This window comes from Dasypus novemcinctus, chromosome 17 (assembly GCF_030445035.2).
Source record: "Dasypus novemcinctus isolate mDasNov1 chromosome 17, mDasNov1.1.hap2, whole genome shotgun sequence".
Taxonomy (NCBI): domain Eukaryota; kingdom Metazoa; phylum Chordata; class Mammalia; order Cingulata; family Dasypodidae; genus Dasypus; species Dasypus novemcinctus.
In genome coordinates this window covers 63,821,898-63,839,525 of record NC_080689.1, presented here as the reverse complement: position 1 = coordinate 63,839,525, position 17,628 = coordinate 63,821,898, and the positions used below count along the sequence as shown (strand labels likewise).

General features: G+C 46.5%; 1 long non-coding RNA gene across 1 annotated transcript; it reads left to right on the top strand.

Annotated features, from left to right (window-relative positions):
• Window positions 1–7,592: 7,592 nt before the first annotated feature.
• On the top strand, window positions 7,593–17,594 carry LOC101435328 (uncharacterized). The gene is made up of 3 exons (XR_011646180.1): window positions 7,593–7,997; window positions 9,598–9,748; window positions 11,878–17,594. It is a non-coding gene; the product is annotated as an uncharacterized lncRNA (long non-coding RNA).
• The last annotated feature ends 34 nt before the right edge of the window (window positions 17,595–17,628 follow it).

The following is a 17,628-nucleotide window of genomic DNA, read 5'->3' as shown; positions in this document are numbered from 1 at the left end:
AGTCTGGCATGTTGGACAAGAACTCTCACTGGTGTGGGCTGCCCAAGCTTGTCAGTGAGCTGAGCATAATTTGAAAGAGCCACAAATTCTATTTCTGACATCCTGGGCCTGGTGGTTAAGTTGACTGAAGTTAGTCCTCATCCATCCTAGTGGACTTCTAGAGGAAATGTTTCTAGGAGACGCTAGGAGAGGCTTTATAAAAGGCATGTCTCTTTTGGTATAGCTGTGGTGTGCAGAACAGATCAAGGACAAAATGACTCCAAGAAGTATGTTAATGGTAGATCTCTTAATGGGAAGAGTAGAGGGTTATAAATACTAGATTATTTTAGGGACTCTTCTTGTCCTCTTTGTATTACTTCCTTTCTCTTTGGAAAGATTTACCCTATTTTTTTTTTTTTAAGATTTATTTTTTTAAATTTCTCTCCCCCCACCCTGTTGTCTGTTCTCTGTGGTGAGGGGGTTTGGGGGGAGAGGAACCAAGTGGCAGAGTCCCCCAGCATTGTGTGATCTGCACCGGGAGCCCAGGAAGAGACTAAGGCTCTATCAGGCTTGGTGGCCAAACCCCTACTTGTTATGAGGGGTTTGGGGAAGGATCATTTGCGTGACTTTCCCTCTGGATGTGCGAAGGCCTGGCTGTGGCCACAATGCCTGGTTCTGGTCTCTGGTTCCTGCTGGACTTTCATGCACCCAAAACATGATTGTCAGTTATGAACATGATTAGATGGGAAGAAATGTAACTTTACTTTCTGTAGCATCCTCAGCTTTTCAAAGAGTTCCCTGATAAACCCTCGTAATTCAGATGATAGGAACCTCTAACTTGCCCCTTTAAGGCCCATCATCTTTGAGTAAATAAAGAACTTTGTTCAGGATTTAAAGTCAATGTCTGAATCCTTGTGGGGGTTCTTTGCCTCTTAAGCATCCTCTGTCTTTCCTCAGTCCAGTGATGAATATATGTACACAGAGGCTGGAATGAGAGCCAGTGATGTGTTGGGCAAAGGATGTAGTAATAATGTTACATCCTGATATACTTTAATCTGACAAGCTACACTCAATGTAAACTAGTGGACTAGGAAATTTGAGTTAAAGCATTTGATTGTAATCAGTGAGTTTCTTCATGGTTTCTAATATCTGAACTGCCTGATTATGATTTGAGTGACTATCTTTTTAATCATGGATTCACTTTTGAAGTTGAAATTTCAGAAAATTTAGAAGACTCAGTGATCTTACCACCCTGGTGGAACCACTGATGGAAAAACTCTAAATGTTGCTTTTTTCCCTATACAACCGAATTAAGTTTTCTGAGGGTACATAACACTGTGTCCTGTTTTCTTTTATCACTGGCATGTTCAGAGACTACTTATATAATCTCTCTAACAAATTTTAGTAGTCCACCAAATAGACAGTTCTCTGCCATTTAAATTGGCTTGTTTTCTTCTCAAACATGGCAAATAACTTGACATGGTTAGCCCTTTCTCTGTTTGTACTTTTGTTTTTCAGGATAGATCCTGAGAAGTGGAACTCCTGAGTCATGGGGTGTAGGTACGCCCTATGACTTGATGTACGATACCACCTTCTAATACCAAAAGGCTCCTGACCTCCTCACATCCTAGCCAGCAGCGGGATATATTAAAGTGATGGGACTTTAATGGGTACAAAATGGTACCTTTAAATTGGAGCATCTATTGCTGAAGGTAAATGTACTACATTTTGGTTAGTTATATTTCTTCTGTCTGCTTTTATCCTTTAGCCATTTACAATTGGTTTTCTTCTGTTTCAGCCTTCCCCAAGTATGAAAAGTGAAAAGGCCCAGAGCTGCCTTCTAGAGAAAAGTATGTTCAGTCTTCAAAGTTTTAGAGTCTGACAATTTAATAATTACCCTTTAAATGACCTTGCTTATCACAAATGTACACAACTCTATTTGTATCTTAACTTTCTAACTTGAATAAATAAGCTTCAGGGCCTACAGCCCTTGCAGTGTCCCCCCGCTCCCCTCCCACTCTTTGGGCTTCTCTATCTTCTCTAGGACTTACACCTAATATCTTATTCTATTTTCATCACTTAGGAATAAGTGACTGTAACCCTTCTGGGGAAACTAAACTTTAATAGGAATAAAAATGTTAGCTATAGTTGTACACTTTGACCAAAGGGAGTGAGAATTTAGGGCTCTCTAAATAAATATGCAGCCAGGGCTATATGGCACAATTGTGCAAGTTAGACACCCAAGGGCCTTGACCATGAAGACAGTCTTCACTTTTTACAATAACTAACAATGATGCAGGACTTAATGTCCGCTGGGTTTTGTTCACCATGCTTTGTACATGCTAATTTGTTTTCACTACAATCCTATGAAGTAGGTACCACTATCCCTGTCTTACACATGAACAAACTGGCACAGAAAGGCTGAAAGGCTTAGGTCTTGCTCAAGGTCACACAGAAAGTGGCAATTACTTTGGTAACAGCTACCTGCTGGTCAAAATTCCAAATGCCTCATCTCTGGCAATACCTACAGTTGCCTTAAATTTAACGTGCCCTACAGCCTTAACGCTAAAGAGGGGTTTTTGGCTTTCTATCTTTTGGATTTGGGGCATTTGTTCATTGGGGGCAGTGAATAGAAACAGAAAAGAATGCAAGAAGGATCGGGGAGAGCCAACTTTCTTCATTAGAGAAGAAATGGTGCTATCCACGGAAGAAAGGAAGGGAGGAGGAAGGCTACGGGCTCCTGATGGTATAAGACTAAGTTGGTTAAAGACTTGCAAAACTTCCCAAGGTGTTGAAAATGGGAGTTCTTTTGATCATGGGACTGTGCGTCACTGGGTCTCAGGGCAAGGACAAGGAGGCCCCTACTGACGTCATACGCCCTAAGCGGGATCTGTGGAATGAGACCAGTCTGCTGGTTCTAGGCTACTGAGGGACACTGGGGAACTAAGAGAACCAGAGTCCTGGGAACAAAATGCTCTGGTCTTTTGTTCAGAGGCATTAGCCCTAAGGCTCAACACTGACTCCAAGAATAACAACTCTGGAATATAGTGAGTCCTGCTGGGCAAGTCATCACTGGAAAAGTTCTGAAACCTTCCTGTACCTTCCACCGGACTGGGAGGGAGGAACTAATAATGATGTAGCCTGGATCCCATTCCCAATGCCATGAGAGCCTTTTGTATCATCAAGGCTGAACACGGTTCTAGCTATAGCCCTTGACATTTAGAGCTTCCATGAAGGTGGGAATTGGAATCCGGAGGTCCTCACTCCCGCTCCCCTGTCCCTGAGTCTGTTGGTTATCCTCTGGTATGGCTGGAGTTATAGTTGCCCATTGTCTCACTTTAATCAGTAATTGGACCATAAGTACTTGGGGTACCACTTTATTTGCATGACAACCCTGGGGTGTAGGATAGGAGGAGGGCATGCACTGTTACCCCTTCTCCTTATGCCATAAAGTCACGGGGACTAAGTCTGGAGCTCCAGGCTCTGGACTTTCTGTTCTTTCCACAGGCCTCACCACAGAGTTGGTTGAATGTTCATTTATCTGGAGGGTGGTGTCTCTAGGACATCTAGACATAGAATTAGCCACTGACTTGGTTTGAAAGCACTGTCTTGCCTCTTATTAGAGAAGTTGTAGCCTTACATCCTGCTGAAGAGTTCCCATATACTACCCCCCATTAACACTTCTAGCCTTCTTAATCTTAAATTGAGTTCCCTGAAATGCAGACTCTGAGACAGACCTTTAAGTAGTAGTTATTATGTGAAGCACCAACAGGGCAGAGGGAGGAAAAGCCCGTCAAAGATGTATACCTGAGCAGGCTACTTCTGTGGGCAACTCTGGGAGGCACTGTGGAACGTGCCCCAGCGTTGTCCCCCCAGCACTCAGGGATGAGGAAGCCAGGTGTATACTAAGCCTGACCATCATTGAACTTGGCCAGATCCCAGGGCATGTGGCTTCCTCTAGCACTTCCAGCCTGCCCTGGGGGAAGGCCAGCCAGAGTAGGGCCTTGTCACCCTCAGATCCTAGGCAAGATTGTCTACTACTGTGAAACAAATCACAATCTTAGCAACTTAAAACAACATATTTTTCTCAGTGTCTGTGGGTTAGGAGTCTGTTTGAGCAGTCTAGCTGTATCTTCTGTTTTGAGGTCTCTCACAAGGCAAAATTCAAGGTGTCAGTCATAGCTGGGGTCTCGTCTAAAAGCTTGACGGGAGTTGTAACTGGGAAACTCACTTCCTCTGGGACTCTTTGGCTGAGGGCCTCTGTTTGTAGCTGGCTGATGGCTGGAAATTGTCCTCTGTTCCTTGCCACATCGGCCTTTCCAATATGACCACTGGCCTATCCAAGGCATGCAAGCCGACAAGGCTCTAGAGTGTGACAGGATGATGAATTTTATGTAACCTACACAGAAGTGACATCCCATTCCCTCTGCTATGTTCTATGGGTTAGAAGCAAGTCACAGGTCCTGCTGGCATCTCGGGAGGGATTGTATAAGGATGTGAAGAGCAGGAGGTGGGGGCCACTGAGCCATCTTAGAAACCACCTAGCATGGGTGCTGCTGGGGTTTCCTGTACTTCCATCTACTCTCCATAAGTGACTCCTGGCTAGAAACAGTTGTCAAAAAGATTTGGAGGTTGAAAAACTTGCAAATCAATCAAATGTAACACTAAAATCCTGACCTGGCCTTTGGTGGCTAGTCAAATGTGACTTTTTGGGTTCTGATACTACTTTTCTGTGCTTTGCTGTGCCTAGTTGAAGGCCAGGCCTCTCACACTTTCTGCTATAGGAGCTCTGAATCTTCATGGTCTCACAGGTATACCCTGTGGAGCCAAACAGTGATGGTTCTCATTGAATTTCAAGGTGAGTTTGGAATTGGGTGGATGTGTCTGTGTGTCGGGGGGAGGGCATGGGACCTTCAAGGAAGATTTTCTGGTGTGAAAACTAATACAAAGAAGGAAGAAGTCTCATTTCTTGTCTCACAGATGAAAAATTCCTAAGGACATGGACTTGTGCCACTTTCTCAGCACCTGTAATCAGGTGGTGTCTGGGAGGAGCTGGACACTTAAAAACTTCGTGCCATTTCATATAACACTTCCCATCTGAACCACTTCTGCGTATATAACTCGCAGGTAGTAACTGCACAGTGTGCTGCTGCCACCACCATCCATTGCCAAAACTTCCCTCCCCCTAACCAGCAGCTGTGTGCTAGGGATTAGCAACCCATTCCCCACTCCCGCCTCTGGTAGCCTGTCATTGTTCCATGTGAATGTGTAGTCTAGTTATTTTGGGAGTGACTGTACAGTATGTCCTCTTGTGTCTGGCTTGTTTTACTCAACATGTCTTTGGTGTTCACCCATTTTGTGGTATGTATTAGCATTTGGATGGACTTTTTTTTTTTTTAAGATTTTTCCCCACGCCCACCCTCACCCTGCTGTTTCTGCTGTTTCCATTCGCTGTGTGATCTTGTGCATCTATTTCCTCTTTGCTCTCTTCTCATCTTTCTCTAGGATTCAGAAGGATTCAATCCTGGGGACCTCTGATGTGGAGAGAGGTTCCCTGTCAATTGTGCCACCTCAATTCCTGGTCTCTGCTGCGCTTTACTTTGACTCTCCCCTTCGTCTCTCTCTGGTTGTGTCATCTTGCTGCATGACCCAGTAGGGCAGGCACTCGGCTGGCCACAGGCACGCTTTCTCTTTTCACCAGGAGGTCCCAGGGAGTGAACCTGGGTCCTCCTGTATGGTAGGCAGGGGTCTTATCACTTGAGCCACATTGGCATCCCTGGATGCAGGTTTTTTAATACCTAGTTCTGTTAGAGGACAGTCATTCCCTCCTCCACCGCTGCTCCCCTTTTCCCCTCATTTTCCTTTATAGAAAAGTATGGTGTTGCCAGTGTGTTACACTGCTTTTGTTAAAAAATCACATTTAATAAAATCTTAGGGTAGCAGCCTTAAATCTGAAACACAGTAGCATGTAGAAATGAGATAACCTAGAGCAGCTTTGCTCTTGTCTCTGAGAGGCCATGCCATGGAATGCTCTGGAACCAGGGCCCCTGAGTGAATCCTGGCTGGGCCACCCACTAGTGTGACCTTGGGCGAGTTACCAAACCTCTGTCCACAGATTCTTCACCTGAAAAATGGGAATAAGAGTACCACCCTGAGAGCTCTTGTGTGGGTTAAATGAGTAGAAATGCAGGGAAAGCCTCAGAATAACACCAGGAGCCACCAGCGGCTTGTGACTTGAGCCCTGTATGCACCAGGGAGGGCATCTGAAGGCGTGTGGCCATGCAGTCTTAGACCTGGTATTTCGGGACTAAATGAAAACTCCTCATTTAGGGGCTCATTTTGTGATTGGGCTTCGCTTACCTGTGCCTCCTGGGCCCTGCCTTCCCCCTGCTGTTGCTCGCTGGCACTAACTGTGCCACAGCCCCGTGAAGGGTCTCAGACACATCACCTCGTAGCTTTGCACAGATGGGAGCCTCGGAGGGGAGCCGAGTTTGACCTGACTCTTCTAGCAGATTTTGACAGGAGAATGGGCAAGGGCTAGTGGACTCGGTGCTTCTGGAGAAGGAATGGGAATGAGTGGGAAGCCCTGGGTCGGGGGAGAAGGTGCAGGAGTGGACGTGAGGACGCTAGAGCAGGAAGGAGCTTTCCCTGGCACTGGCCAGGGACCGCCTGCTGGTGGTTCTAGGGCCCTTGTGGTGGGTTCTCTTGGTCAGTGTGCAAAGGGGTCATGTGGGCTGCTTGTTTCCAAACTTCAGTTCCTGGCTCACTCCAGAGACTGAGCTAGGGCAGGCCCCATGGTGGGGTCTGAGGGCTGTGGTGGCTCAGATCCTTGGGGAGCGACGATCTGGGGGCTGTGACGGGGGCTTGCCCTGCAGACACAGCCTTCCAGCCACTTAGAGGGAATGTTGACTGAGGGGAATATGAGGAGCTGGTAGAGAGCCTGGGGGTCTAACATCCAAGGTACCCATGATATCCTGCTCCTCGAGGGCACTCTTGAGAAACACTGCCAGCAAGTATTAGACCCCGAAGCTGCCTTTTTAGGTACAGTGTCATTTTCCGGTTGAAGATGAGACCCAGAGAGGTCCTGGCTTTATCAAGGTCACACAGCGAATTAATGGCAGGACTCAGACTGCAACCAGGTGTCCTGGCTCTGCATCCAGTTTCCTCCTCACTACACACCTTTTCTTGAGGAGTGGGAGGTCAACGAGGATGAAGGGGTGAGGGGGTTTAGTAACTAGAATTTAGGGAGCTGGACAACACCCATAACCCCAGAGGGCTCAGCAAGACAAAGATTTTTGTCCTAGTTGAAAATGGAATCAGAATTAGTATAGGGGTAATCTTGGCTTTGAACTTAAACGGTCCAAAATTCCTATGAAAATCACTAACAGCTTTACTTCTCAAGGCAAGATGTACCTACTTCCTGGACAAAAACATTCTAAGTGAGGCTTCATTTTTCACCCAGGGAGGATTCAGATTTCCCGCTGGTAAGTTACTGCTATTAGCTCTCGGCTGCTGTGAGGGGCTCCCTAGTGGGTGAAGGTGGGCATGAGAGCAGGGGAGCTGCCCGCGGGGGCCCGGGACTGCGGCAGCGCGGGGCGGGCACTGCAGCCCCCGCCCTCCTGGCGCCCGCCCCGCGGCCGCTAGAGGGGGCTGTGCGGGCGCCGGGGCGCGGGCTGCTGTCAGCGCGCACGGGGAGGAGCGCGTTTCCTCGCAGCCCGGGGTGGGAGGTGGATTTAGTTCTGATGGCAGCGCTGTAAGGGAGGCGCTGGCAGGAAACCTTTGTAAAGGAGCAGCAGCCTCTGTTGACTGTGATCCCTACTGACCTGAAGAAGCAGCGAATGGCTGGGGGATTTCAGGCAGATGTGGGTAGAGAAACCCTTTCGGCCGCTCTGACCAGCGCGGGACTGCAGGAGGGGTAGGAAATATCATCCTGCAGGTTAGCTGGGTGGATTTATTCAGCTGACTTAGAGGAGAGTCCTACAGCGAAGACCAGAGATGGATGCGATGCCGCGCAGGAGGTAAGACCCTTAGGCTTGCCTTGGTTTTATTAATTTTCATGGAATTCCCGAGCCTTCCAGCATCCCTCCCCTTCCCAGAGCTGCTGGGTCCAGATAGAGGAGTGCCCTCTCTGATTTTGTTCGCATCCGTACTACATTTCTTCCCAGCGAAAGAGTATGTATTTCACACTTACTGATTTCTGCTCATGTAACATTGGAGGCTTTTCAGAAATCGGGGCTGCCAGGCGCTGGTCTGCGCATGGAGGGCCGTGGGCTGGTTTGTCTGGAGAACGACGTCTGCCTGGTGGGGCTTTCCTCTGGGTCCCTGCCTTCCTGCTTGGCCTCCGCCCTGGGCGCGCTCCCTTGGGGCCCAGTGGGCACCGCAGAGCGGTGAAAAATCCTGCAGAAGGTAGAGAGCTTTGCCCATGATTAATGTTTTCCCTTAGTGGGTACATTTGTTACAATTGATGAACCAACATTATTATAATCATATGATTAACTATAGTCCATAGTTTAGAGTAGGCTTCACACTTTGTATTTTACAGTTCTGTTTCCTTAAAAATTTTTTACTGTGGTAACATATACATAACATAAAAGCTCCCATTTTAACTCTTTCAGTATATACATTCACAATATTGTGCTACCATCATCATCTTTTCTGGCTAGAAGTTTTCCTTGGCCCCAAATGGGAACTCTGTAACAACTGAGTATTAATTTCCCGTTCCCCACCCCCTCAATTTTTTTTAAAGACTCATCTCAAGGAACATCTCATCCCAGATTCCCTTGCTAAGCCCCCCCCCCCCCAGCCCAGGTGACAGAGACGACACCCCCTTTCATGCCTCTATTCTAACCTGCACGTGGCATTTACTTAGTGCATCTTCAGTCCCCTTCTTATATCTGTCTCACTTCACAAGACTGTAAATTCCTCGAGGGCATAAATCGTGTCTTATTGGTCTTTTCATAACAGTCCCTGGCTCACAGAAGCTGAGGAATGTCGAACAATGAATGTATGAATGTTGAAGGTATGAATGAAGAAATGAGTGTTGTGGCTCCATTTCAATAGCTGCGGTGGAGATGATACTAAAGAGCAGGATGTGGTGACAGGGAGGGAGGAAAGAGCTGAGACTTGGGGCTCCTGGTGACAGGATGAGCTCTTAGTGTGTGACACCTGTGAGGGCAGGTAGAGCAGGTGATGAGGAAGTCCTGGGACAGTCCTGGGTGTGGGCAGCCAGAGTGGATGGAGATCAAGTCAAGGAAGTAAGGGAAACTCTGGATGGATGGACAACGTCCTCGAGAGATGGTGGGAATTGAGATGGAGACTGCATGGTGGCAGTAATGAGATGGGAAATAAAGTGACATGGTCAGAAAGCACATGTCTCAGCAGAGTTTTTCTGGGTAGCAGAGCCGAGTGTCCCAGGAGTACTGAGCCAGGAGTCTTGAGCTGCAGCTCCCTGGGGAATTGGGTAGTGGGACAGGGGCATGGTCTCAGCAGCACTTGCCCTTGGGGAACCGAGCCTCAAGGGCGTGGGCCTCAGTGGCCAGCCGCTGGTGGGTTCAGGGAGGCCAGCTCTGGGACATCCGCCATCAGCCCTGGTTGTCTCTCCTCCCACCTCTGCTGCAGCTCAGCTTCTCTGGCTGCTCCTGCAAGGCTGGAAGTTCTTCAGGGGGAGCTTGCATTACTTTTCTGATGTCAAGAAGTCTTGGAGGAGGCTGAGCAGTTCTGTGTGTCCCAAGGAGCTCACCTGGCATCGGTGACCTCTGAGGAAGAGCAGGTCAGAGCTGGGGGCTTGGGGTGGTTCTGACAGGGTTGGTGAGTGACAAGGGACTTTGGTGCTTTGACCTTCCTCCTCTAGGGGAGGGCACAGCCCATAACCTTCATGTCTCCTGTCAGGTGGTAACAAATACTGAAGTCCTCTGAGCATCTTGCACTGGAGGCGGAAACCTGGACAACAAACCCCACTGTCCTCAGTGACTGAGGGAGATTCCCGGAGGTCGACAGATGCCAGCAGCAGGGCAGGGCAGAGGCGGGTGGCAGGGCGGCACTCTGGGAGCATGAGGGAGCATGCTTTTCCCTCAGCCCCTCAGGTCCCTTTGGGCTTCCTCTCCTGTCATCAATCTTGATTTTTTTTTATCCCCCCCCCTTGAGGCTTGCTTGCCGTCTGCTCTCTGTGTCTATTTGCTGTGCATTCTTCTGTGTCTCTCTACTCATTTTTGAATTTATCCCACCGCATCCTTGAGGCTTGCTTGTTGTGTGCTCTCTGTGTCCATTTGCTGCGTGCTTTTCTGTGTTTCTACTTGTCTCCCTTTTTGCTGTGTCACCTTGCTGAGTCGGCTCTACGTAGCACTTGCAGGCCAGTGGCTCTCGGTGATGTGCGGGCGAGGCTGCCTTCACAAGGAGGCCCTGAGGCATGAACCCAGGGCCTCCCATATGGTAGATGGAAGCTCAACTGATTGAGCCACAGCCACTTCCAGAATCTTGACTTTTTAAAATGAAGTTGAATGTTTCATTAGTAGGATAATAAGCAATAGTTACACTATTATAGAAGGTTTATGATAACAATGTTACCCTTGAATTACATAATTTTTAGAAGTAGTTTTTATTTTCAGGTCATTTTGTGAATTCTGAATATAATAACTAGAGTGGAGCCCATGTCGCAGAGTGCTGTGAAAAAAAAAGAAACACCCTGTATTATGTTTATCTGCAATCATTTGAAAGTTTATTTCAGTAGTATAGCTGCAACATGTAGCTTTTCCATTTTATTACTACAAGTTGCCATTTTAAACCTCTATCCACCACAATTTAAAATAACTAATCTGGATTAAGGTGCTTCAGATTAGTTTATTTTCATTCCTAAATAGATGTTACATATTTCTCAAATGCTGCTCCATTCCGTCATTGAACAATTTCTGAAGGTTTACTCAGTATCTTCTTTTCCAAAGCACCCAGCTCATCTCGTTTGTTCAGTTTTGTCCCAACTTTGAGAAGATTAGAGGAAACAACATGTCCGAAAGCTTCCTGTGCAAAACTGCCGAGTCCCGCGTTCCAGCACTGTTTTCTGCTGTTATCTGTTCATGCTTGCCTGGGAATTTCCGCACTGAGAGCAGACAGGGCCGGTGTGCAGCATCCGGGTGGCACCGGCACCCCCCCACACACCCCCTGGTCCACAGGTGCAGATAATCTCGATTTTAATGTCAGTCAATCCCATGGCTGTGGAGGGCACGTGAGCAGGAGACCCAGGCTTCCTGGGAAGGCCAGGCACTCACATTCAATTTGAGGAGCACCAAGGCCATTGATGCCCAGGGTGGCCATCTGGTGGGGGTCAGCGTCAGGATGTGTCAAGGTTATTAACAAAAGACCTCACTAGCTCTGGTCATTTCAGTTGACATGACCACCCAGGCCACAGGGTGCTCCTGAGACTGTTGTGTGGGTGTGAAAAAGGCCGTGCTGCTTTGTAAAGCATCCTGAGAAGCTCTGGCCAGATGTTGTCCCAGGACAGCACACCTCGTATCCAGGGCTGGGACTAGGTAGGGAAAGTCACGTGACGGGAAGCTGGGCCTCCCCGAGGGGCCCTGGCTGCTGCTTAGACCCTGGACACACCAGGGAAGGTGCAGGGAGGGGTCCAGCTCTGCAGGGAAGTGCGAGTTCTGGGGTGGAAGTTGAAAGGAAAGACCCCTCCCCTCTCTTCTCCCCAACTTGCCGCCTCACAGACACCCTCCCCATCCTTGGATCATCAGTGACTCAGGATGTCCTCAGCAGACCCAGGTCCACAGGCATCGCAGCTCTGTCCCTGTTCTGGGGCTGCAAGGGGACTGGGGAGCCACGTCAGTTTAGCTCCATGTGCCATAGCAGGGACAAGGACCACTGCCTGTGTCTAGCTGAATAACATTCCTCTATTTCCAGATTTTTGAGCAAGGAGCAGCTGGACAACTGGCAGCATAGGAACGGGCCCACGGAGGACTGTATCCATACTCAGCAGACGTGGAGTGACATATACTGTGATGCCACCTACAGTGGGTCTGCAAGAAATCCGTGGGCCACGATGTGGACTGAGTGCAGAGCAGAGCGGTGGGGGAGGGTCCCTCCTGGCGGCCAGCTCTGGGCCTCCTCTGTGCTGCCTGCGAGCCTCTGGCCTCCACTTGCTCTCTGGGGCTTCCACTTGGCCTCCTGGGTGTCCTGCCTTGAACTGTTGTTTAACCCTTTGGAGGCAGGATAGATAGGGACCTAAGGAGGAAGGGTAGAAAAACCTAATAAGCCTGGCAAGAGAAACTGAGGCACTGGCCTGCTGGCTAGCATGAATGTGCTGAGCACAGGGGCAAATTAGGAAGGGGCAGCTAACAAGCACACACCCTGCAGCTTACAGCACACAGCGCACACCCAGCGGCTCTGTGATCAGGAGGCAACCTCATCACATGGCGGAAAGAGGGACAGGGCAAGGGGGGCAGCACCCCCACCCCACCCACTTTCAGGTTACCTCTTGCTTCATTGACAGTGACCAGAGGCCGATCACCGGCGGTCACCACAGCCTGCAGAGCTCGTGGACAGCAGCCAGAAGCCAATCACCACCCACCAGCATCCCCTAACGCAGCCCCTAACCGGCTAAGGGAATTGGATCACCCAGTAGAGTTCCCCTGCTGTGTCTCAAGCATGCCAATCAGGGCACACCTGGAGTCCTGTACCCCCATAAATCACGGACCCCATGGTAGAACTTTGCATTTCCCCCCCTTGCCTGCATCCCTGCAGGTATACTTTCCTTCTCTTTCCTCAACCCCATTAAATTCTTTGCTTGCCTGATTAATCTGTGGCTTGTCCTTGAATTCTGTCTTGAGAAGAAGCTGAGAACCTAGATACTGGTTCTGATCACACTTCAAGACATTGACCCCACATAAGCAGGGGGACCAATGGTGTGCCCTGGTGTGCTCCTCAGTGTCCACCTCCACAACCAGCACAGGCTGTCACACAGCAGGCCCTCAGTAAACACTTGAATGAATGAAAGCCCTTGGCTTGTTAATTTTTTTGGTTCTATTTTTCTTTATTAAAAAGACATGGAAAAACATTTGGGTCCTTACTGAAAATGGAATTTTTCTTGTTTCCATTTCAGTATTGTTGATGCAGACATTGCACATCTCTGTTAGGACATGATACTTTATTCTGATTAAAGAAGGATCATTCTTTGTTCCAAACACAACAGTCTTGAATACACTCTCAGGAAAATTGGCTATGCTCTCCCTAAATCAGTTCCTTGTTTCCATTGCTTAAGGCAGAATTCTGAGTGGGATAAAACCTGGGGTTGAACTAAGGTGACATTCTCACCTTGTGTAGGTAAAAGGCTCATGAGGAAGCAGATGCATTAGCATTTTGAACTTCTAACTAGTTCTAGTATCAGAGGTTAGAAGACTTGCTTCCTCCCGGGGTCAGCAGCACTCTGGCTGGCTGACAATTCTCAGGTTGCTTGACTTTCTGATCTTTTGAAGATGCCCTCTCCTTTGTCTTGCAGCTTCCATAGACTTCCAGATTCTAGCTCCTCCCCTTGGCTTTTGCTTGTTTTTCTCTTATAGCCATTGTGTGCATGCACAGGGAACACTATGCAGAATTCTGGAGACAAGCCTCTGCAGTGTTCCTCCTCCGTAAACTTCCTCTGCTTTCAGTCTCCTGAAGCTCCCATCCCACTTGGACCTTGCCTGAGCTCAGTGAGACTGTCATGCCCCATTTGAAAACCCCCTTCTTGCACAACCTGATCCAGAAAGAGCCTCCAGGAAGAAACGCAGGGGTTGGAAGGCTTCCTTGTCTCAGTTTTGCTCTGCCTGTTCAATATCTAAAAACAATTATTTCATGTATTTTGTCCAGTTCCCTCATTGCTTGCAGCAAAAGGGCTAGTTCAATTATTCCACCATAACCAGAAGTGCTAATTTTGTCTTTGATGATACCTTTTCTTGAACAGAAACTTAATTCTATGGTACTCATGTTTATCAATCTTTTGCTTTATGGCTTCTTCGATTTTTTTTTTAATCAATCTTAGAAACTCCTCTTCTGTGCCAGGATTGAAATAACACTTTGCTATATTCTAGTTCCTATATTTGTTTATTTTTACCTTTATATGGTTAATCACCTGGAATTTGTTTTTGAGACTATTGTGAGATAGTCATCTACTTTTGCTCAAATATTAAATCATAACCTATTCTTCACTCAATTGGTAAGCCAAGTGTTAATGGTTTGCAGTAGTTAACAAGCTGTAGCTCAGTTACCATCATATGCACTGGGGAAAGGCTACCCCCTCCCTCATAAGCCTATATGTCTAAGGATATTGCACTTCCCTGCAGTTTAAACAAAGAAACCAGGTAGAGGCAGGAGTAAGGGAGACAGAGATCTTGGCTGTGTGCATATCAGAAGGAGAGGAAAACCTTCAGTGCCTGCATGTCAAAGGGAGATAAAGAAACCCTTTACTCCCTACAGATCTAAGAAACAGCCAGTCCTCCAGCTTTCCAAGAAAGCCTAACTCCCTATCCCACTACCCTCTAGCCATACAAGGGAAATTTTTCACCTCTAGGGCTCCCCATTGGGCCCTGCACCTCACTGGGTCCCTCAACCCTCTCCCACTGACCATCATTTCACCACCTAGGGAAGTTCTGTGTCAATTCAAAAATTCAATTCCCCCCCTTCCAGGAGTGGGCTGAAGTCTCTCTTCAGACCCCCACCATGGTGGTTTTGGGGCTCAAGTCTGTTCTTCAGACCCCTTCCAATGGGAGAGCTCCTCAGTAAATTTTCTGCCTGTGGTCATATCAGTCTCCGTGTCCCAGTGAGCACTGTTTTTCTCCAACACCAACTCTATCTAATATGAAATGTATGAGATTGTTTCTGGATTCTTGACTGCATTTCACTGAGCTCACTTTTCCTTTATTGGAACCACACTGTTTTCATTGTTATATCTTTATGTTTTGTTATCACCTGGGGCAAGCCCCTCTGGCTTTTTCAAAAATTTCTAGCTCTGTTTTTGGCCAGGTCTTGGTGACTGCTGAATTTCACTGAAGGGCCACAGGTGGCTGGCTGGACCATTCCTACATGTTTTTCTTTATTGCTCCTTTTTCTGAAGTCTGTCAGTTTCATCACAAAGGAGTCCTCCAGTCTTTTGCTAGTAAGATAGAAGCTCAGCTGCCAGTCTTCTACTGGCCTAGTGGGGTAAGGAGACACAGCATTTTACCGTTTGGTATAGAGATGTCTCCTGAATCCCTCTGCTTTCAGCCTGGCTGTGCAAACCTCTCCTGGTATAAACCTCCTTTCTCTTCTGTAAGGGGCTAATGCCTGGTTACGGGAGGTAGAGGAGTGGATGGGTATGTCTCAATGGTCTCCATAAAACTCTTATAAACAGTTTTCCTGTTTTCAGTCTACGCTGCCTTTAGAGGTAATGGGTACTTGTGAGTTGTGAGCTTGCCAGTGTTCTATAGCATGGATTGTCCCACTTTTTACTCACTCCCCCCATTACTGCTAAATCACTTACCATTCATTTACCCATTGCTAGCCTCCAAACTTTTGTTGCCATTTCTTGTCTTCTGTTAATTCCTCTTCAATTGTCTTCATCCTTATGGGCTATTCTCTTCTTTATTCCTTTACTGTCATTATAATTGTTTCTGGGAGGAAACAGCTACGAATGTATATATTTAATCTAGCCCTTTTAACTGGAAGTTCATGATATTTTCTAATAAGGTACTAGGATACTAGTGAATGGCATTGAATTTTGTCTATCTCATATGTAGCCACTTTAACCAATATAGACATCATAATTCTTATTCATTCTCATATTTGTTTCTAGTTAATTGCATTGAGTTTTCTGTGTAAATGAAATTCTATGCCAATAATGATAACCATGTTTGTTCTTTTCCAGAATTTAGACATTTTCCTTTTCCTTTTGTTGTTGCATTGGTAAAGCTTCCAGAACAGTGTTGCCTGGAAGGAGTGATAGCAGACCTTCCTGTCTCCTTCCTTCCACTAATGTGACTGTTTCTGGTTTTGCACTATTGTTTATTGCTTGTTGTTGGTTTTGGATAATTACCCCTTATAAAGTAAAGAAAATTCCCTTCAGTTCCAAATCAACAAGAGTGTATTTTTAAAATTAGGATTGAATGTTGAATTGTACAAGTGGTTTTTCAATGTCTATCAAAGTACTCATCATTATCCCTTCCTCTGTGAACATATTGATCACATTAATAGTTTCCTAATGATGAATTATCATTGCATTTCTTGTGTAGCAACCTCTTTGGTTATGGTATATTATTCTCTTAGTATGTTGCTGGATTTGAATTCCTGATAGTTTAGTCATGCTTTCTTTTTTTTTTTTTTTTTCATTTACTGTTGTAGAAGAGGAGAGAGATTCAATTATTTGCATATAGAAAGGCCAGGACTCTGGAATGATCTTGGGAAGGAAAAAGATTTCAGTAAGGCCAGCAGGACTCAGGACTTGTTTGTTCAAAACCCGAGCTGCAACAAGATTTTCAAGTTCCTTTTGCACAGGGTGGGGAGTCACATGGTGATTTTATGAAAAAAAAATGACTTTCTTTGTTAAGTGTTTGCCTGAGTACCAGATAGGTTTTGAGTTAGCATAAAGGTTTTGAATTAACATATAGCCCAAATTCCCTCTGGATGCAACTTTGAATACACATCCTTTCTGAACATTCAAAGTCTAAAGGGCCTATATTACTTAATTGAATTTCTAGGCACAGTTGGATACAGAATTAGATAATTTTGAATTCAAACACAGGCTATATTTTATTTCCCCTTGAAGCAAAGTTTAATATTTTTTAAGATTCGGCAGCCCTATTTTGAGAATCTCTCTGGACTGACTGGTATGTATATAGAGTTTGCATTGCTAAATTGTTTCCCAGGACTGGAGTGGTTGCCATGATTATCAAGGGCAGGGCTGCACCTTCTCACTGTCCCTCAGGCACAACTTAGTTTTATCTACGAAGAGATAAACAGCCTCCCACCCATAGCCTGGGGGCCACTGGCATTTACCTGCATTTCCTGTGGCTCCAGATCCATCTATTAATTTTATTTTACCCTTAAAGGGTTTATACTTTTGTCTTAAAGAGGTGATGAAGGGCGATGCTCTCTTTTCTGTAACTACTTCCTGCTGGCCTTGGCTTGTAGTCATTCCGTAATGTAAGAAACAAAGATTAGATTAGTTTTCACATAAAGGAAGAAAATATTTTTTAATGTAACCTGGCAGCCTACTGCCTCAGTCTCCCACTCCCATGTTAAGCAGGAAGAAAGGAAATCAGCTGAAGCCAGTGCTATAGGCAGTCAAAAAATGCCCAAGAAAGACCTAAGTCAATACCAATTCAGCACTAAATTCCATTCGTTATTTGGCAAAGAGGAGCAGGTAAAAACTAAAATGGTTGGAATGTGATGACGGAAGCGGTGAATCACAAACTTTGGCGCGGGAAAGTTAGATCTTCTCGGATAGGCTGTCACTTCTGAAGTATCCAATCTGGACAAACAGAGGAAGGGCTTGCGTGCTAGGCTTAGGGCTATAAATTGTGGCATTTTTGTTTGCTTGGTGTGCCAGCCACGTTTTCTGGTTGTGCGCCCCTTCTTGCAAGATTGAGAATAAATTCTTTTCTTCTCCACAATCGGGTGAGCCTTATTTTCTTCCAGAAGAAG